Source organism: Pogona vitticeps, chromosome 1 (genome assembly GCF_051106095.1).
Source record: "Pogona vitticeps strain Pit_001003342236 chromosome 1, PviZW2.1, whole genome shotgun sequence".
NCBI lineage: Eukaryota > Metazoa > Chordata > Lepidosauria > Squamata > Agamidae > Pogona > Pogona vitticeps.
The window spans coordinates 233150172-233167185 of NC_135783.1; the positions used below are offsets into that span (position 1 = coordinate 233150172).

Sequence of the window (17014 nt, forward strand, 5' to 3'; positions counted from 1 at the left end):
ATTGTTAGGTGCAGATAGGAGTGGCAAAAAGGGAATCCTGTGGGGAATGAATATACAGGAAAGGAAGGAAGCATGGTAACAGCAAGAACGCTCCCCCCTACTGCTATTCCGTAGGAGGCACACTTCTCATGTACACAAAATAAACTCCCTGCTGAGGTTTATTTCTTCTTAGATGCCTTCTCCCAACTTGAAAGCTTGAGAATTTTTTTAATTTTGTTTTTTTTCCCCTACAAAATAGCTTCTTCTGTTTCTCAGCCCTGGTGTATGTTTAGCTGCTGGATCCTTATGTATGTGTATGAGAGATGCATGAATGAATGAATGAATGATAAAGAAGGAGAGAGAGAGATGCAGTATTTTATTCTGGACCACACAAGTTATTCCTCTTCCTTGAAATTCTTTATTCTTTTCCAGCTAATTCTCCAGGTAGCATAGGAGAGAGGGGTTAGAAGCAAGAGTCACCTCCAAAGCTAGAATGAAACTATGGTGGCAGCAGGGGGTAGCATGTGTCTCTTGATGGAAGCCATTTTTTGAAAGCATGAAAGGAATTTTTTGTGGTGTGAATTTGAAGGAGAGCAAACAAAGGCAAGGGTTGGTGCTTTGTAGCAGTACCTGTGTCTCTGAAGGAAGAATGAAACACAGCACAAGCTTTTCTTCACAGAAATAAGCCAGGCCATTGCAGAATAGAAGATCAGACATACACTCCTCCAGAAAAAGAGAAAATTATTACATCCCTATTATACCCCAACTGTCTGCCCAATACCATCTACTGTACTTCTTTAATGTGTCATCAAGGGTCCATTTGGCAGAGAGCTGTTATATTGTAGAGAGCTATGTAGGAGTTTATAGGCAAGATTGAGAAACTTGCAAGAGCCATATTGTAAATATAGTGGCTTCTTGGCAGTTCACAATTCAGTATGCATGTACATGTTCTTACTCTAATCAAGAACTACAGTATAACAATTTAAAGTTTGAGGAGTCCAAAGAAATTTAATGTTGTCCTCTCAGAGAGAAATGAGGGTGTTAAAAGATTGTTGACTTGCACTGTTTGTAAAATCATGAGATGCAAAGGTTAAAAATCCATATGAGGAAATCCTCCAAATATTCACACAATGAGGCAAGTGAGATTTTCAGAAGACCCCACTTGAACTATGGTGCATCAGAGCATCCTCTCAGTTATGTAGTTTATCATATTTATTGTCATGCCCCCGGGTTCACTGAAATAACATGGGCAACATTTTCACAAACCATTCCTGTAGTATGAAGAACTGCAAAAAGAAACTTAAAATTTATGATTTGGGATATTGGAAGAGTTCTGGGTGCCTAAAATAGAGTATTTCGGCAAATTCCTTATTAAAATCAGTTTTGAAAATAATTCTTAAAGGCTTTCATGGCCAGGATCCAATGGTTGTTCTATGTTTTTTGGGCTGTTTGGTTGTGTTCCAAAGGTTTTTCATCGTAACATTTCGCCAGTCTCTATGGCTGGCATCTGTAGAGGACAGGATTTAAAACTGTGTGTTCTGGTGTGGTGTGTGGGATAGCTGAATATTTGTAGCTGTGGGATCAGCTTTTTGTCCTGTTCAGGAGATTGGGTGACTATGGTGACCAGGGTGTTTTTGTTATGGGTGTATTGTTATGACAAGGGGGGAAATGGTATGTCACTGTGATTGCTGAGTGTCATTAGCTAGTCTTTTGTGTGCAGTTTTGAGAAGTCATGATTGGGACAAGAGTGATACCCTCTCCTACAGAAAATGGAAAAAGAAATGGTGGACCACACAGCCACCATTCAACAAGTGCCAAACAAGTCAACCGAAACCTACACTAGACACCTGGCGCATCATCATCAACCTATCGGAACACCAACTCTTCCTGGAAGAAACCTCGGTCTTAGCCAAAGGAGGATTTGGAACCACGGTGAAGAAAAACTGGAAGAATGTCTAAACCATCTCAATAGCATCCACCCAAATATACAATTCACCATGGAAAAATAAATAGATGGCCAATTCCCTTTCTTAGATGTCATGGTCATACACAACCTGACCTCTTATTGGGACACAAGGTCTACAGAAAACTCACCCAGTTCTGGAGAAGAGGACAATAAAGGAAGAAGAAGGATAAAGACAATGGAAGAAGATGATTATTGCAAGAAGTCCGGACCAGGGTGGAGGGGAGCACAGTTGATTTGTATTTTGATTTATGTATTTTATGTTGTAGTTAAAAAAAATAAGAGTAAAACATATAGAAAACCCACCACACAGACTGGTACCTACACAAAAACTCCCACCACCCACAACAAAAAAGAGGCATAATCAAAACAAGAGCATACACATATTTTTCCAGAAATTGTGAGAGCCTTGTAAGTGTGGGGGGTTTATTTAAGGTTCTTGCAGTCCTGGAGTGATTTTCTGTAGTTTCTACAAAGGGCTTTAATGATGTCTGGCAGAATTGCCTGCTGAAACCCTTTAGTCAAGGATTAATCCTTCCCAGTTGATTGAGGATGAGTGCAGAGATGTCTTCTGAGCTGAATTTCAGAATTGTATTTGGACCTTTTATTAGGATGCTAACTGGTTTAGCACAAGCAGGCACCAGTTCAGCACTTTTATCAAGCATATTTTGGAGCCTAGTTTGTTTACACAGCAGACCTGGTAAGGGAGGAAAAACTGAGTTAGAAAAAACTACAAGTTTATGTTAGATTGGGGTCTTCTATTTTGAGATAATAATAATAATAATAATAATAATAATAATAATAATAATAATAATAATAATAATAATAATAATAATAATAATAATAATAATAATAATAATAAAATTTATTGTCATTGTAAGTATATACACAGTATACCATACAACGAAATTCACAGACACCCAGAGACCAGACACATGCACACACATAACATTCCCCAAACACTCCCCACCCACTAGAAGTCCCCCACTAAAAATACAAACATCTACACCTCAGGCCAAGTAACACAGTCCAACTAATTATTCACTACTGGTGGTCTTTAAGCTCATAATTAATTGCAATTATAGCTCTAGGATAAAAACTATTTAGAAAACGTGTGGTCCGAGTCTTAATTGTTCTATATCTTCTGCCAGACGGTAACAGTTCAAAAAAGTTATAAGCAGGATGGGAAGAGTCTCTCAGGATGCTGTGTGACTTCCTCAGACAGCGGGATGTGAAGATGTCATCCAGGGTTGGTAGCTGGAGCCCGATGATATTCTGGGCAATTTTAATACCGGTAACTGTTCGTTAAAGCAAAGTCGGAGGTGAAAAATAGCCTGGATCCTGACTGGACAAAAATTGTCAAGGGGAACCTTTACCTTTACCTGATAATTTAACTGATAGGAACAGGTATTTAGCACAAGAAGAGCTCATTGTGTCTTATATAGTTGCTTTCAGCAGTTGCAAAGGTGGCAGCATGCAGTAACCAAGGTTTAAGTAACTTCCACAACATGTAGGGGAAGATATGCATCCTTTGCTGCACACTTGTAAGATTATCACGTATTTAGCAGAAAAGCCCTGTTTTAAAAGAGCAGTAGAGGCCATCTGAACAGCGGTCCTTAATGGCATTTTTCCATAGTATAAGGCTAATAAATGTCCTTAGAATGCATTACAGTAAGATTCACTAGGGTCAAATATTTAGTCTGATATTATGAGCTATTGCCCCAGGAATCCTTGGGAAGAGTGGCCTCTCTTAAACAGAAATTGGACCAGCTTTAGTGAGAGAGAGAGAGAGAGAGAGAGAGAGAGAGAGAGAGGTTCGGATGCATTTACCAGTCTTGAAGTGTGCGTGGACTGTCTTACAAGAAGTGGCACATAACGATGCACCAGTTCTGTGCCAAGTGAAACATAAACTTTTCCCCTAGGATACCTACCTGTAGGCGACAACCTTACTGTCCGGGTGCTCCACAAAGCCTCCATAAACTGCTTGAGTTTGGGAAGAATGGGGGATTCCCTCATCTCTCCTAGGATAGCTTTAATTGGCTTATGTGCAACATGCTGATCACCAACAAGCACTATGACTGACCTGTTTTGTTTGATGTTTTAAATAATGCAACTTCAAAATATTGTTTACTCAACACATGAGCCCAAGTCTGTGCCTTGTCATTTTGTTCATATGAAAGTTGTGAGTCTGAAGAGGGCAGATTTTTTTCTGTTCTTGAAAGTTCTTTGTGTAAGCTGTGGCTTAAATTCCCTGTGGAAAGCTTTCATCAGTAGACAGAGGGAACAGCTAAGCAGGTATGTGTTTCACTGGTTGTGTTCTGTTTCTCATTGTTACTTTTGATATTTATTCCATCAACAGCACAACATTAACATTAATCAAAAGCAATACTGAACTTTAAGCATGACATATATGTTGTTTAGGTGGCAGGGCTTGTGGTTTTTGGCAATATTTCCAGTTGTGTTATTTTATCTTGATTTTGGCTTGTGTGATCGCCTTTAGGGCTGTGGTTGAGTGTGTCCAGATGTCATCACTTGATGACATACAACATGGGTTATAGTGTGGGAGTGAACTTTAGTCCTTTTTCATTCCTTCTTGTACTAAAAATGCAATTTGTAAATTGTATTTTTTAAACATATTTTTCTCTCCTAGTTTAGTATTATGGCCATGGCACTAAACTCACACACCACTAATTCACATACCATGTCATGTCAGGTCAGTGCTATTTCACTTGATAAATGTTAGAAAGAAAGAAAAATGGATTTGAATGCAGACAAAAAGGCTGGTTGAGAGGGCGGTGATAATGGCAGAGAAGAGTGACAGAGAAGTGGGACTGTGTGATGCACCTCCTTGGGATAATTGGACATTTAAATGCCAGGGTGCCATATAGAGAGATTTGCATTAACCTTGGACAAATATTTGTGTGGCCAAACCAGGATTGTCTACCTTTCAAATTGTAGCTTTTATGTGAGCAATGCAACAATGGAAAGGATTAATGCACACACACCCCTTACATATAGAGTAAACACAGTGTCCTAATGACTGAATAGGGCTTACATACAGTATTTTCTAAGGAAGCATAAGGTTTGCCACAGGCACAGGAGGAGAAAGCTGATATTGGTATGATGGAGGCTGCTATTGTCCTCAAGGTGTCAAACATGTTTGCAGTTGATTTCAGGGCTGATATATTTGGAATATATTTCAGGCTTTGAGGAGGAACCTAAAGACCCATGTCTTTGCTGTAGTCTTGTCTCAAATGTGCGCCTTATCAGATTGTTGATTGCTTTCTGTTTGTTTGTGTATAGATACTTCATTTTATAATTTCCTGGACTAGAAAGGTACGTTGGGGAACACTTACTAATTTTTAGATGTATTGAGTTTTATTATGAGCCACCCTAGGAGGGATTTTACCCCTAAAGGCAACTCGGAACTGTTTTGAATTTAAACAATATTCATTTGGTTCTCTTAAACATTTGAGAAAATGTCTCATACAAGGAGGAAGGTCATAGGGAGACTAACCTATTTATTTATTTATTTATTTATTTATTTATTTGCTTGCTTGCTTGCTTGCTTGCTTGCTTGCTTGCTTGCTTGCTTGCTTGCTTGCTTGCTTGCAGCATTTTTAACCTACCTGTATCATTAAAAGGACCCAAGGTGGCTTACATCATTAAAAACCCTAATAGTTAAATAGTCTACACACTACTTAATTGTTTTCCTCTTGAGCTTCCTGCTGATACTTTTCTGGTGAACTAATTTGGCATAAGAAAATGGACAGAGAGAATGGCTCCCAATGCACAGCTAGATTGATAAGTAGATACTCTTCTGGATGTCACTGTAGTGACAGTCCTATGGCAAAAGAGAGATAGTTATATGGAGAACTGATTTAGAAGAGGAGAGATGGGTATGCTGTCTGTCTGTCTGGTTTCCATGCAGTCTGCCTGTTGACAGACTTATCAGTTTCTAGCAAGTCTGAATTCCTCATCCATCATATTCTATATATGAACATGGTCGCTGCACTCACTCGAGTTCAAATGGAAACTGGTTTCTATTATGATCAGAGAACATGAATTAGAAAGCTAATTGATTAGAAAAATGTGAAGACGTGGAATCGAGCAGGCAGAAACAACTCATCCTGCCCCTGCCCTCCTAGCATAAGGGGGTGATTGCCGTCCAGCTTCCTATTAAATTAATAAGTTTATTGTAGAAACATGTGCCTTCTGTTGCGGAAATCTGGTAATTCTCCCTCTTTTATCATTAGCAGAGCGTAAGAAGTACAAACACAGCTACAGCCCAGAGGAAATGTGGAGAGAGAATAGCAAACAAACAGCTGGAAGCAGAAACAGATAGGAAGAGGGGACAGCCTTCACTTTGCTCTTCCTAAACTCCTTAGTTATGCTGCCAGATGAACCATTAATTTAGAGTATTTTTACTGTTTAAATGTATGAAAGGAGGGTGGGTCCTGCATTTCTCCATTACTGGTGAAGTGGCATCTCATGTAAGCAGAACACTGTGGTTCATGGAAATGGCTTTCTAAGAAAAAAAATTGCAATCCAATATCATAACAAGTCTCCAGCTTTCAAGTCAGAAACCCATGTGGATATGTGACTGCAGGTCTTGCCTAGCGTAAATTTTGAATTTTACTCCTAGCGGGATTTATTATAACAGATCTCTAGAGGTAAAAACATTTTGAATTATATGACACCCCTGTGACAAATGAGTCTACTTCCTGAATTAGTCCTTTCTGAATTGTGAAGTGATTTGGTACCTCCTCTGGGGGAGAAACCTGCAAGCATCTCATAAAATGCATTTGGCACATAAGACGTGCAGCACATTTCAGAGAGTGATTGTGTCAATTCTGTTTTTTTTTTAATTACAGAAACGTTTATCTCCAAACTGGAAACAGTCTGTTCTTCCTTTGTCCATTTTCAGAAACCTGTGATAGATGCATTTTTTTTACATAGCACAACAAGTTGTGGAATTTGTTGCACAACATGTGGTGGTGACTGCCAGCTTGGGTGGCTTCAGGTGGATATTTGATGAATACAGTACATGGAAGACCAGGCTATCATGATGACTGTGTGTTAGTGAACTGAATCATGACAATTATTGTGCCTCTAAATATAACAGTTCAGGAACACAAGTGGCTGCTCTCATTCCTTCTGTGTGGCTTTCTGTGAATATTTGTTGACTGCTATGGGAAGAAAAGGCTGAACCTTTGCTTTCCTCTTAGGTGCTTGTTGAGTTGAAGAAGGGTTTCTGAGGAACAGAGCAATAAAACTCTCTTGCGGCCTCAAGGCATTAAAATGTTCCAAAATTCCTTTTTGCAACACCTGTATGTCATATCTTTATTGCCTGAAGCCACTAGGTTAGAGTTGCTGCTGCTTTTGGTTCTTCAGCTTATAGATATGCAGAATAGGAAGGAGGGCATCCATAGTTTAGCAGCAGGGCAGATTTTCTATCTATAGCAGGGGTGTCCAACCTTTCACCTTCCCTGGGCCACATTAGAAGATGAAAATTTGGTTTGGGCCGTACATACATTTGGTTTGGGCCACATGGGAGGTGCAGCCCTAGCCGTCCTCCGCAGCCCCGCTCCAAGTGCGCTTACTGGCAGCTGCGATCTGAGACAGCAGAGGCTGCCAGCTTCGACTCCAGCGGCTTTATGGGGCCAGGAGGGGGTCCACCTATTGAAGGGGATGGTGCAATGAAGTCACGCAGCCCCCCTCCCCTCCTGCTCCTTCCTTCCTTCCCTCTCTTCCCCCCTACCGTTGTGATGTGCCCCGGCCGCAAGTGCTGGCAGTGTAACTTGAAACTTTGAAATTTCTTTAAAAATAAAAAAATTGCACTGGGCCGCATAACGAGCTGACCTGGGCTGCACGCACGTTGGACAAGCCTGATCTCTAGGGTCCAGTTCTATTCACTGGCATCTCTAGATAAGTATGTGAGGTATCATAGGCCTAGAAAAGTCCTCTGTCTCAGACTTTGCCTTGATGCTGGTTTGTGGTGGGCTAACTGTTACCAAAATTGGGTCCAGATTTTCCTAGGTGGGTTAACCAACTTCCCAGCTAAGACGAAGAGAATTCAAACTGACACCTACAAGGTATTTTTGAAACATTTATTCTGCAGAATAAAGAGCTCACGTTATTGTGGAAACTTGATTGAAAGGGGTGACTGTTTAACTCAGTTGGATGGTAAATGCTAATGTTCAAATATGTGGAATGTGGTGAGGGATTCTCTAGAGAGGAAAAAAACTTTTTCTTTCTTTTTCTTTCTTTCGCCCATCTGGCCGCCAGGGCCACTCTGGGCAGTTTACAACAATTGATAACAACAACATAATAACATAAATCCCTATTTGACATCAAATAGGCCAGGTATGTTTGCATGGATGCTTTGCTGAGTTTTTTTTTCCTGGGCTTTCTTTTTGTCTCCTCACCACATGGCCTGGGGGTGGGGCTTAGGGGTGGGACTTCCTGCTTTAAAAGGGTGTGTCCCAGGACCGCACGCCTAATGGTGCGTGAAATTCTCAAATTCTATCTCTGGCCTTAATATGGTAAATAGAAAAGCCAATTAGATTTGCATAAGCTTGGGAGGCAGGAAAGCTTTAAGACTCAGATCATACTTTTTTTTTTTTTTTGACTTATATACCGCCCCATAGCGCTACAAGCACTCTCCGGGCGGTTTACAATTTTTAATTATACAGGCTACACATTGCCCCCCCAGCAAGCTGGGTACTCATTTTACCGACCTCGGAAGGATGGAAGGCTGAGTCAACCTTGAGCCGGCTACCTGGGATTTGAACCCCAGGTCGTGAGCACAGTTTTAGCTGCAGTACAGCGTTTTAACCACTGCGCCACGAGGCTCTTTTGCACTATTACTTTTGCACTATTAAAGAGCAGGCCGGGTAGGTGGGGCTCATCAGCCATGGAAGGCAGGCCATCTAGGAGAAGGAAAACTCCGATTTCAAACCTCCACTGCCTTGTGGCTATGTCCATTCGTGGAAAAGGCTTCAGGAGTTAACCTAGAGGCAAAATCCGGAAGGCGGCATGTGTCATTCTGCCAACTCCTGCGACATTGCTGGAACCAGTTGTATTGGCTCTTGCCTTTCCATTGGACCATTTCAGCAATGTGGAGAGGGGGGATCTGCTGCTTGGGTAACAGCCTATCCTCCATATTACCTTACCCGGGCTTCATGCTCTGGAGAGGACACTCCTCGATTCAGAGCATGTTACCATAGTCTCTCGAGACTGAAGGATGCCTATGATATTCTCCAGAATGGGAGACACAAGGGGGTCATGCTCACAAAAACAGTATCCTTAAAATAGACAAGGAGGACTACATTTTATAGTTCTCCCCTGTTTTGGTGTGAAATTCCTGGCAGACAGATCTCTCAGTTTCAGTCCTCTCCTCAGTACACATCTTATAAACAGTGAGGTCTGCCAGTTCTTTATTTACATAAATATGATAAGACTTGGAAACTGTAGTGTTTACAAAGCTAAGACCCAGGAAAGTGTATGTTACTGCTAATTTCTCACCTTCCAGTGTTCACAAAGCTGGAGATCAAACACAGCTTGACCCCTTTTGATATTCCTACATTCTTCGATCATATACCTTATTTGACCTCTGGGTTACTTTCAAGACAGCACACCTTTCCCCCAGTATGCATTGCTGCATATAGTCATGGCCAAAAATATTGGCACCCTTGCAATCCTGTCAGGAAATGCAACCCTTCTCTCAGTGCATTTTTGGGTTTCTGTGTGGGATTTTATCAGATTTGACTTTTCTTCTCTCTTTTTTTGTGTTGTTCCAATGCAAACCAAAGAAATGAACATGTGAGTTCCAAAACATTTGCAACTGCAACAGTTTTCTGAGAGAAGGGTTGCATTTTCTGACAGAATTGCAAAGATTGACAATATTTTGGCCATGACTGTAGATTACAGAAATATAAAAATTTTCTACCAACTAGACTAAATTGCCTGACTCAGTTCAAGGGCTTTTCATATGGTCATCCCTAAGACACTCTGTCAACACTGTATAGTGCAAGGGTGATGCTGTCATTTGCCTTTTTTGGGGGGTCATTTTTGATTAATTGTCCATTCTGACAACCATTCATATGATTTGGCAATTATACAGACAATTGTCTTCTTAAAAAGGAGAGAGAATGACATAATCCGCCATCCTCCTCAGATTTCCCTATTCCTTCATGAGCTACATTGCTATCCTCATAGATGCTGGGTGAGGGGTGGGGACCTGCATTTTCCAAACAGCAATGTATTGTTCAGTTATTCTTGTTACTTGCCAAGTTTTGTGTGATCTGATATTACATTGGTCATTAGTTTGCAACTGTAAAGCTAATTATCCAAACTGTGGGAGGCGGGTTGATGGGTATTAAGATCCATTCATTTTCAAAAACGAAATGCTTGATTTTTTTGGATTCTCTTTGGCAACATGGCCTTAGGGACAATGATGCACCTCAAAATTTACTGTATCATTGGATATAAAATATTAGTGCAATTAATATTTAAAAGTTTTAGAATAAATATGTTCTGTTGGTTATTAGAGTTTTTTTGTATATAAAGTTGTAAGTTGTGCTTTCTTCAGAAAGTTGTGTTTAGGGAACACTGGATCATGTCATTGGTGTATTTCTTCCAATCAGTTGTCTTGGCTCCAACTTCCTGCTGCATCAGATTGAAGGACACTCTCATCCCATATTCTGTTCTCATATTAGGTATAGAGGCCTCCGGGAGACTTGCAAACAAAACATGATGTCCATAGGAACTGCTGGATAGCTTAGTGGTTGGGAGTTTAATTCCCCACTGTCTTTTAAAAGTAAAAGTGGGTTATGAAAAACATAACGCCAGTTTGACAGTGAAATTACAAAGGCACCTTCTAAGCTTTTTAACGGCTTCTCATATTTTCAGCTGTATATCGTACTCTGGTAGCCAAATGTTAGTTTTGGCATATTTATGAGTTTCCATTTACATTTCCTTTGTGTTCTCATTAGTAGAACGGTAATAATAAATTGAAATGCCAACAGGTCGTCATTTTTGCCAAAAGGAGATGTTATTAAGAAACTTGATGAAATATTTGAAAGTGCAATCATTTTACAAGTGTGATGTTCCCCCTTGAACTTTGCGTGTAATTGTCTCCATTATACTGTGTGTAGCTTTTTGATACCACTTTGCAATGATAAAAGCCACAGATCTCCAATTTTTATCCCCAAAGTTTATTCTCCTTGCAAACTTTTTTTTAATACAACAGAACAGCGTGTCTGCATACACTTAACCAAATAATGTTGTGTACTTGCAGTTTAATGGAATACTAGTTTTATTTGGTTGTGTAAAGCTGTCTTCTAGATCTACTTTTCTTGGAATCGTTACAATTGGATTTCCTTGTATACCCCTCCCCGACACCTTGCAACCCTCTCTGTGGCCTACCGAGGAAGAGAAATCATGAAGAGTTTCTCACCTGGTTGTTCAGAATGTACTTCTTGTAGCCTCTGCAACAAAGCCCACACTATTTAGGCTCCTGGCCCAGCCCTTCGGATCGTGCCAGTTTTGGATTCAACATGTAGTGACAAATTACAGCTCTGGTGGTGACAACAACATCTTGTTTCTCCTGCACAGAGCTTGAAAATATTTTTTTAATGTTTTGTAACTCATTGCAAGCCCCTTCTCCAGCTTTGTTAACATAAACAGTACTATTTAGTTACGATCTTTGAATTCCTTATTATTTTCCTGTTGCAAGATACAGTAAAACAGTACATACCCCCAAACAAAACAGAAGCATTTTGTTTCAGTAACATTGTATCAACAAGGTGCAGTATATGCATTTCCTATTTACATTCTGACCTGGTTGCCTAATCCATCCCAGTCCCAAGAACTGTCCTTCATTTCCTGACTGACATCAATTAAAAATGTGGAAAGACTTAGTTGCAATGATCTTATGGCACTGCATGCTTCTGCTGCTTTTTGTACGTGCAATTATCTTATTACCTCCCTACTGGCTAGTGTTTTGTTAAAATGCAAGGCAATTCTCAGCAGGCTGATGAGATGTTCTTATTATATTATTGAAGCAATTATTAACTGAAATACTCTGGAGGACTCTTGTTATATTGCTGGTGGAAGGTATTTGGCCTTAGCCAAGGAAGAAGGATTTTAGTGAGAAGGCATAACATTAAGTACCTGAAATTGGAAATAATATAAGAACCTGTCTTGTTTTGGGGGAAACAGGGTAGGATGTGGCCATTGATCTTTGATCAGCTCTGTGTTTCTAAGGCTGAATCTCATACTGAGCATCTTGCTGGTTCTGTATATATATTCAGCCTACAGCATCTGAATCCTATACAAGGAGCAAGTTGAGAATGTAGTAACGGAAGAGGCACTAAATAACATTGAGTGCCTGCCTCTCTTGGAAGAGCTGGACAGTGAACCAACTTTATCAGAAATAAAAGCAGCCTTGGATTCCCTTGCCTCTGGCAAGGCACCTGGAAAGGACAACATCCCCGTGGAAGTTTTGAAGTGTTGTAAAGAGATCATCATCACTGAGCTGTATGAACTCTTTTCTCTTTGCTGGAGAGAAGGTGGAGTACCACAGGACATGAAGGACGCAAACATCGTCACATTGTATAAGAACAAAGGCGACAGGGGCGACTGCAATAACTACCGTGGTATCTCTCTTCTCAGCGTTGTAGGGAAGCTGCTGGCCCGTGTTGTGCTGAAGAGACTTCAGGTGCTTGCAGACAGAGTATATCCAGAATCACAGTGTGGTTTTCGAGCTAATAGATCCACCACTGACATGGTATTCTCCCTCCGACAGCTGCAGGAGAAATGCAGGGAACAACAACAGCCACTCTTTGTGGCCTTCATAGATCTCACAAAGGCCTTTGACTTGGTTAGCAGGGACGGACTTTTTAAAATACTTCCCAAGATTGGATGTCCACCTCAACTCCTTAATATCATCAGGTCCTTTCATGAGGAAATGAAGGGCACTGTAGTTTTTGATGGCTCAACCTCAGATCCCTTTGACATCCGAAGCGGAGTAAAACAAGGCTGTGTCCTTGCGCCAACCCTGTTTGGGATCTTCTTTGCTGTCATGCTGAAGCAGGCCTTTGGAACTGCAACAGAAGGTGTCTATCTCCGGACTAGATCAGATGGAAAGCTCTTTAATCTCACTAGATTGAGAGGGAAGACCAAAGTCCAAATGAAATGCATGCGGGACTTCCTCTTTGCTGATGATGCAGCCATTGTTGCCCACTCTGCTGAAGACCTCCAACAACTCATAAATCATTTTAGCAAGGCCTGCCAAGACTTTGGACTAACTATCAGCCTGAAGAAAACACAAGTCATGTGCCAGGGCGTGGACTCACCTCCTTCTATTACTATCTCCATGCAAGAACTGGAGGTTGTTCATGAATTTGTGTACCTTGGCTCAACAATCTCTCTCCCTAGATGTCGAACTGGATAAACGCATTGGGAAAGCAGCTACCATGTTCTCTAGACTCACAAAGAGAGTATGGCTTAATAAGAAGTTGACGGCATACACCAAAATCCAGGTCTATAGAGCCTGTGTCCTGAGCACACTCCTATACTGCAGCGAGTCCTAGACCCTTTGTGCACGGCAGGAGAGGAAGCTGAACGCCTTCCATATGCGTTGTCTCCGACGCATTTTTGGTATCACCTGGCAGGACAAAGTTCCAAATAGAGTAGTCCTAGAACGAGCTGGAATTTTCAGCATGTATACAATATTGAAACAGCGCCGTCTACGTTGGCTTGGGCACGTCGTGAGAATGGCTGATGGTCGGATTCCAAAAGATCTCCTGTATGGAGAATTAGTGCAGGGAAGCCGCCCCCGAGGGAGATCACAGCTGCGTTACAAGGACATCTGCAAGCGGGATCTGAAGGCCTTAGGAATGGACCTCAACAGATGGGAAACCTTGACGTCTGAGCGTTCAGTCTGGAGGCAGGCGGCGCATCATGGCCTCTCCCAATTTGAAGAGACACTTGTACAGCAGACCGAGGCAAAGAGGCAGTCCCGAAACAAGCAAAACCAGGGAGCTGGACAGGGGACAGATTGGATTTGTCTCCAGTGTGAAAGGGATTGTCACTCTCGAATTGGCCTTCTCAGCCACACAAGACACTGTTCCAAGACCTCCATACAGAGCACGATACCATAGTCTCTTGAGACTGAAGGATGCCTACACGGAGCATATGAATCCTATACAAGGAGCAAGTTGTGGATTCTGACTTTGTTGTGGAATGTCACCCCTTTTATTGTTACTTGGCTTCATTTCCCTTACTACAGTTCTCTGTAGGTCCCCATTCTGATCCAAGAGGACTGAGTGCTCTTTATCTTTAGTGGAGTTTTTCCACAGACTTGTGAGAAGAGAGAATTCAGGTTTTTCTGCAGGTTTGATTCTCTTGACTCCTTCACAATCACTTCTGAAGTCTAAGTGACTTCACTGAAACAGTTACAGGACCGGTTAGATGATGTTGTTTCCATTTTGTAAATCTCTTAAAATAGCCAGGGAGCAAGCAAGTGCTTGACATCTTTGGAGATTCTTTTATGTCCACCTTTCCTAGACAGGGAGCAAAGTTATTTGTTTAAATGTTCATGCATTTTCCTACTTTCTGTGCTCCTTAGTAGGCTAAGAAGTATGCTCTTTTAATGTTATAAAGTCTAAGTATCCTATAGGCTCTGATTTCTTCCTATCATCTTCCTTCTTTGTCTCTTACACTTACTGATGGCCAGAGGTACCTAGACAACCCCTTGTCAGAATTTCAATAATGTAATCTGAATTTCTCGGAAATTTGTTTCAGCTTTGATACTAACTGATAAGAACAGGGTACTCATTCTCTGACCAAAATTATTCAAAACCAGAAGTTTAAAATCTCTGTAGGACTTCCATATCAATGGGATCAGTACACACAGTTTCACTTATCCACTGTCTGAAAATAAAAAAATAAACCCAAAAATAAATTCCCAAGGTGTATTACCAGGACTAATCACTAGATGGAACCAGGGACTATGCTATATACAGGTGGCTCCATGGCAATGCACTTGTGGCCTGACATCTTTGAGGGAAGCTGTAGGCATCATTCAGTCTTGAGAGACTATGGTAATGTGCTCTGAATAGAAGCTGAAGGTCTTAGAAGCTGAAGAATAAGAAGGTCTTGGAACAGCGTCTAGTGTGGCTGAGAAGGCCAATTCGAGAGTGACAATCCTTTCCACACTGAAGATAAATATAATCTGTCCCCTGTCCAGCTACCTGATTTTGCTGCTTCTGGGACTGCCTGTTTGCCTCAGCCTGCTGAACAAGTGTCTCTTCAAACTGGGAGAAGCCATGCTGCAACGCCTGCCTCTAGGCTGACTGCTCAGATGTCAAAGTTTCCCATCTGTGAGGTCCATTCCTAAGGCCTTCAGATCCCACTTGCTGATATCCCTGTATCGCAGCTGCAGTCTCCCTCTGAGGTGATTTCCCTGCACTAATTCTCCGTACAGGAGATCTTTTGGAACCCGATCAACAGCCATTCTGACTACATGCCCAAGCCAACATAGACGTTGCTGTTTCAGTAATGTATACAGTACATGCTAAAAATTCCAGCTTGTTCTAGGACTACTGTATTTGGAACTTTGTCTTGCTAGGTGATAGCAAAAATGTGTCGGAGACAATGCATGTGAAACGTGTTCAACTTCCTCTCCTGCTGTGCACCAAGGATCCAGAACTCACTGCAGTACAGGAGTGTACTCAGGACACAGGCTCTGTAGACCTGGATTTTGGTATATGCTGTCAGCTTCTTATTAAGCCATACTCTCTGTGAGTCTAGAGAACATGGTAGCTGCTTTGCCAATGTGTTTATCCAGCTCAACATTAGAAAGAGAGTGTCAGAGAGTCTACACACTGGCCCATAACTTGTGTTTTCTTCAGGCTGATTGTTAACCCAAAATCGTAGCAGGCCTTTCTAAAATGATTCATAAGTTGTTGGAGCTCTTCAGCAGAAGGGGCAACAACAGCTGCATCACTGGCGAAGAGGAAGTCACACATGCATTTCAGCTGGACTGGTCTTCGCTCTTAATCTAGAGAGATGAAAAAGCTTTTCATCTGATCTAGTCCGGAGATAGACACCTCCTGTTGCAGTTCCAAAGGTGTACTTCAGCATGATAGCAAAAAAGATCCCAAACAGAGTGGGTGTGAGGGCACAGCCCTGTTTCATTCTGCTTCGGATGTTGAGCCATCAAAAACAACTGTGCCCTTCATTTCCTCATGAAAGGGCCTGATAATGTTAAGGAGTCAAGGTGGACATCCAATCTTGGGAAGTATTTTAAAAAGTCTGTCCCTGCTAACCAAGTCAAAGGCAATGTATTCTCGAAGGCTTTCATGGCCAGGATCTAACGGTTGTTGTGGGTTTTTCGGGCTCTTTGGCTGTGTTCTGAAGGTTGTTCTTCCTGACGTTTTGCCAGTCTCTGTGGCCGGCATATTCAGAGGACTGAAGCAGGAACTCTGTCCATGCTCTGTTGCTGTTTGTTGGATAGTTGAGTGCGAAAGAGCCCGAACCATCAAATCAAAGGCCTTTGTAAGATCTATGAAAGCAACGAAGAGTGGCTGTCGTTGTTCCCTACATTTCTCTAGCAACTGTCTAAGGGAAAATACCATGTCAGTGGTGGATCTATTAGCTCGAAATCCACCATGTGATTCTGGATAGACTCTGTCTGCAAGCACCTGGAGCCTCTTCAGCACAACATGGGCAAGCAGCTTCCCTACAACTCTGAGAAGAGAGATGCCACAGTAGTTATTGCAGTCACCCCTTTGTTCTTATACAGTGTGAAAATGTTTGCATCCTTCATGTCCTGTGGTACTCCACCTTCCCCCCAGCAAAGACAAAAGATTTTATACAGCTCAGTGGTGATGATCTCCTTACAGCACTACAACACTTCAACAGGGGTGTTATCCTTCCCAGGTGCCTTGCCGGAGGCGAGGGAATCCAAGGCCACTTTTATTTCTGTTAAAGTTGGTTCGCTGTCCAGCTCTTCCAAGACAGGCAGGCACTCAATGTTATTTAATGCTTCTTTGGTTACTGCAT

The 17014-nt window shown here is 41.6% G+C and overlaps 1 protein-coding gene across 9 annotated transcripts in view; it reads left to right on the forward strand.

Annotated features, from left to right (window-relative positions):
• SEMA5B (semaphorin 5B) overlaps positions 1 to 17014 on the forward strand; it is a 506649-nt gene that overhangs the window by 180353 nt on the left and 309282 nt on the right. The gene's annotated exons all lie outside the window — the stretch shown is intronic.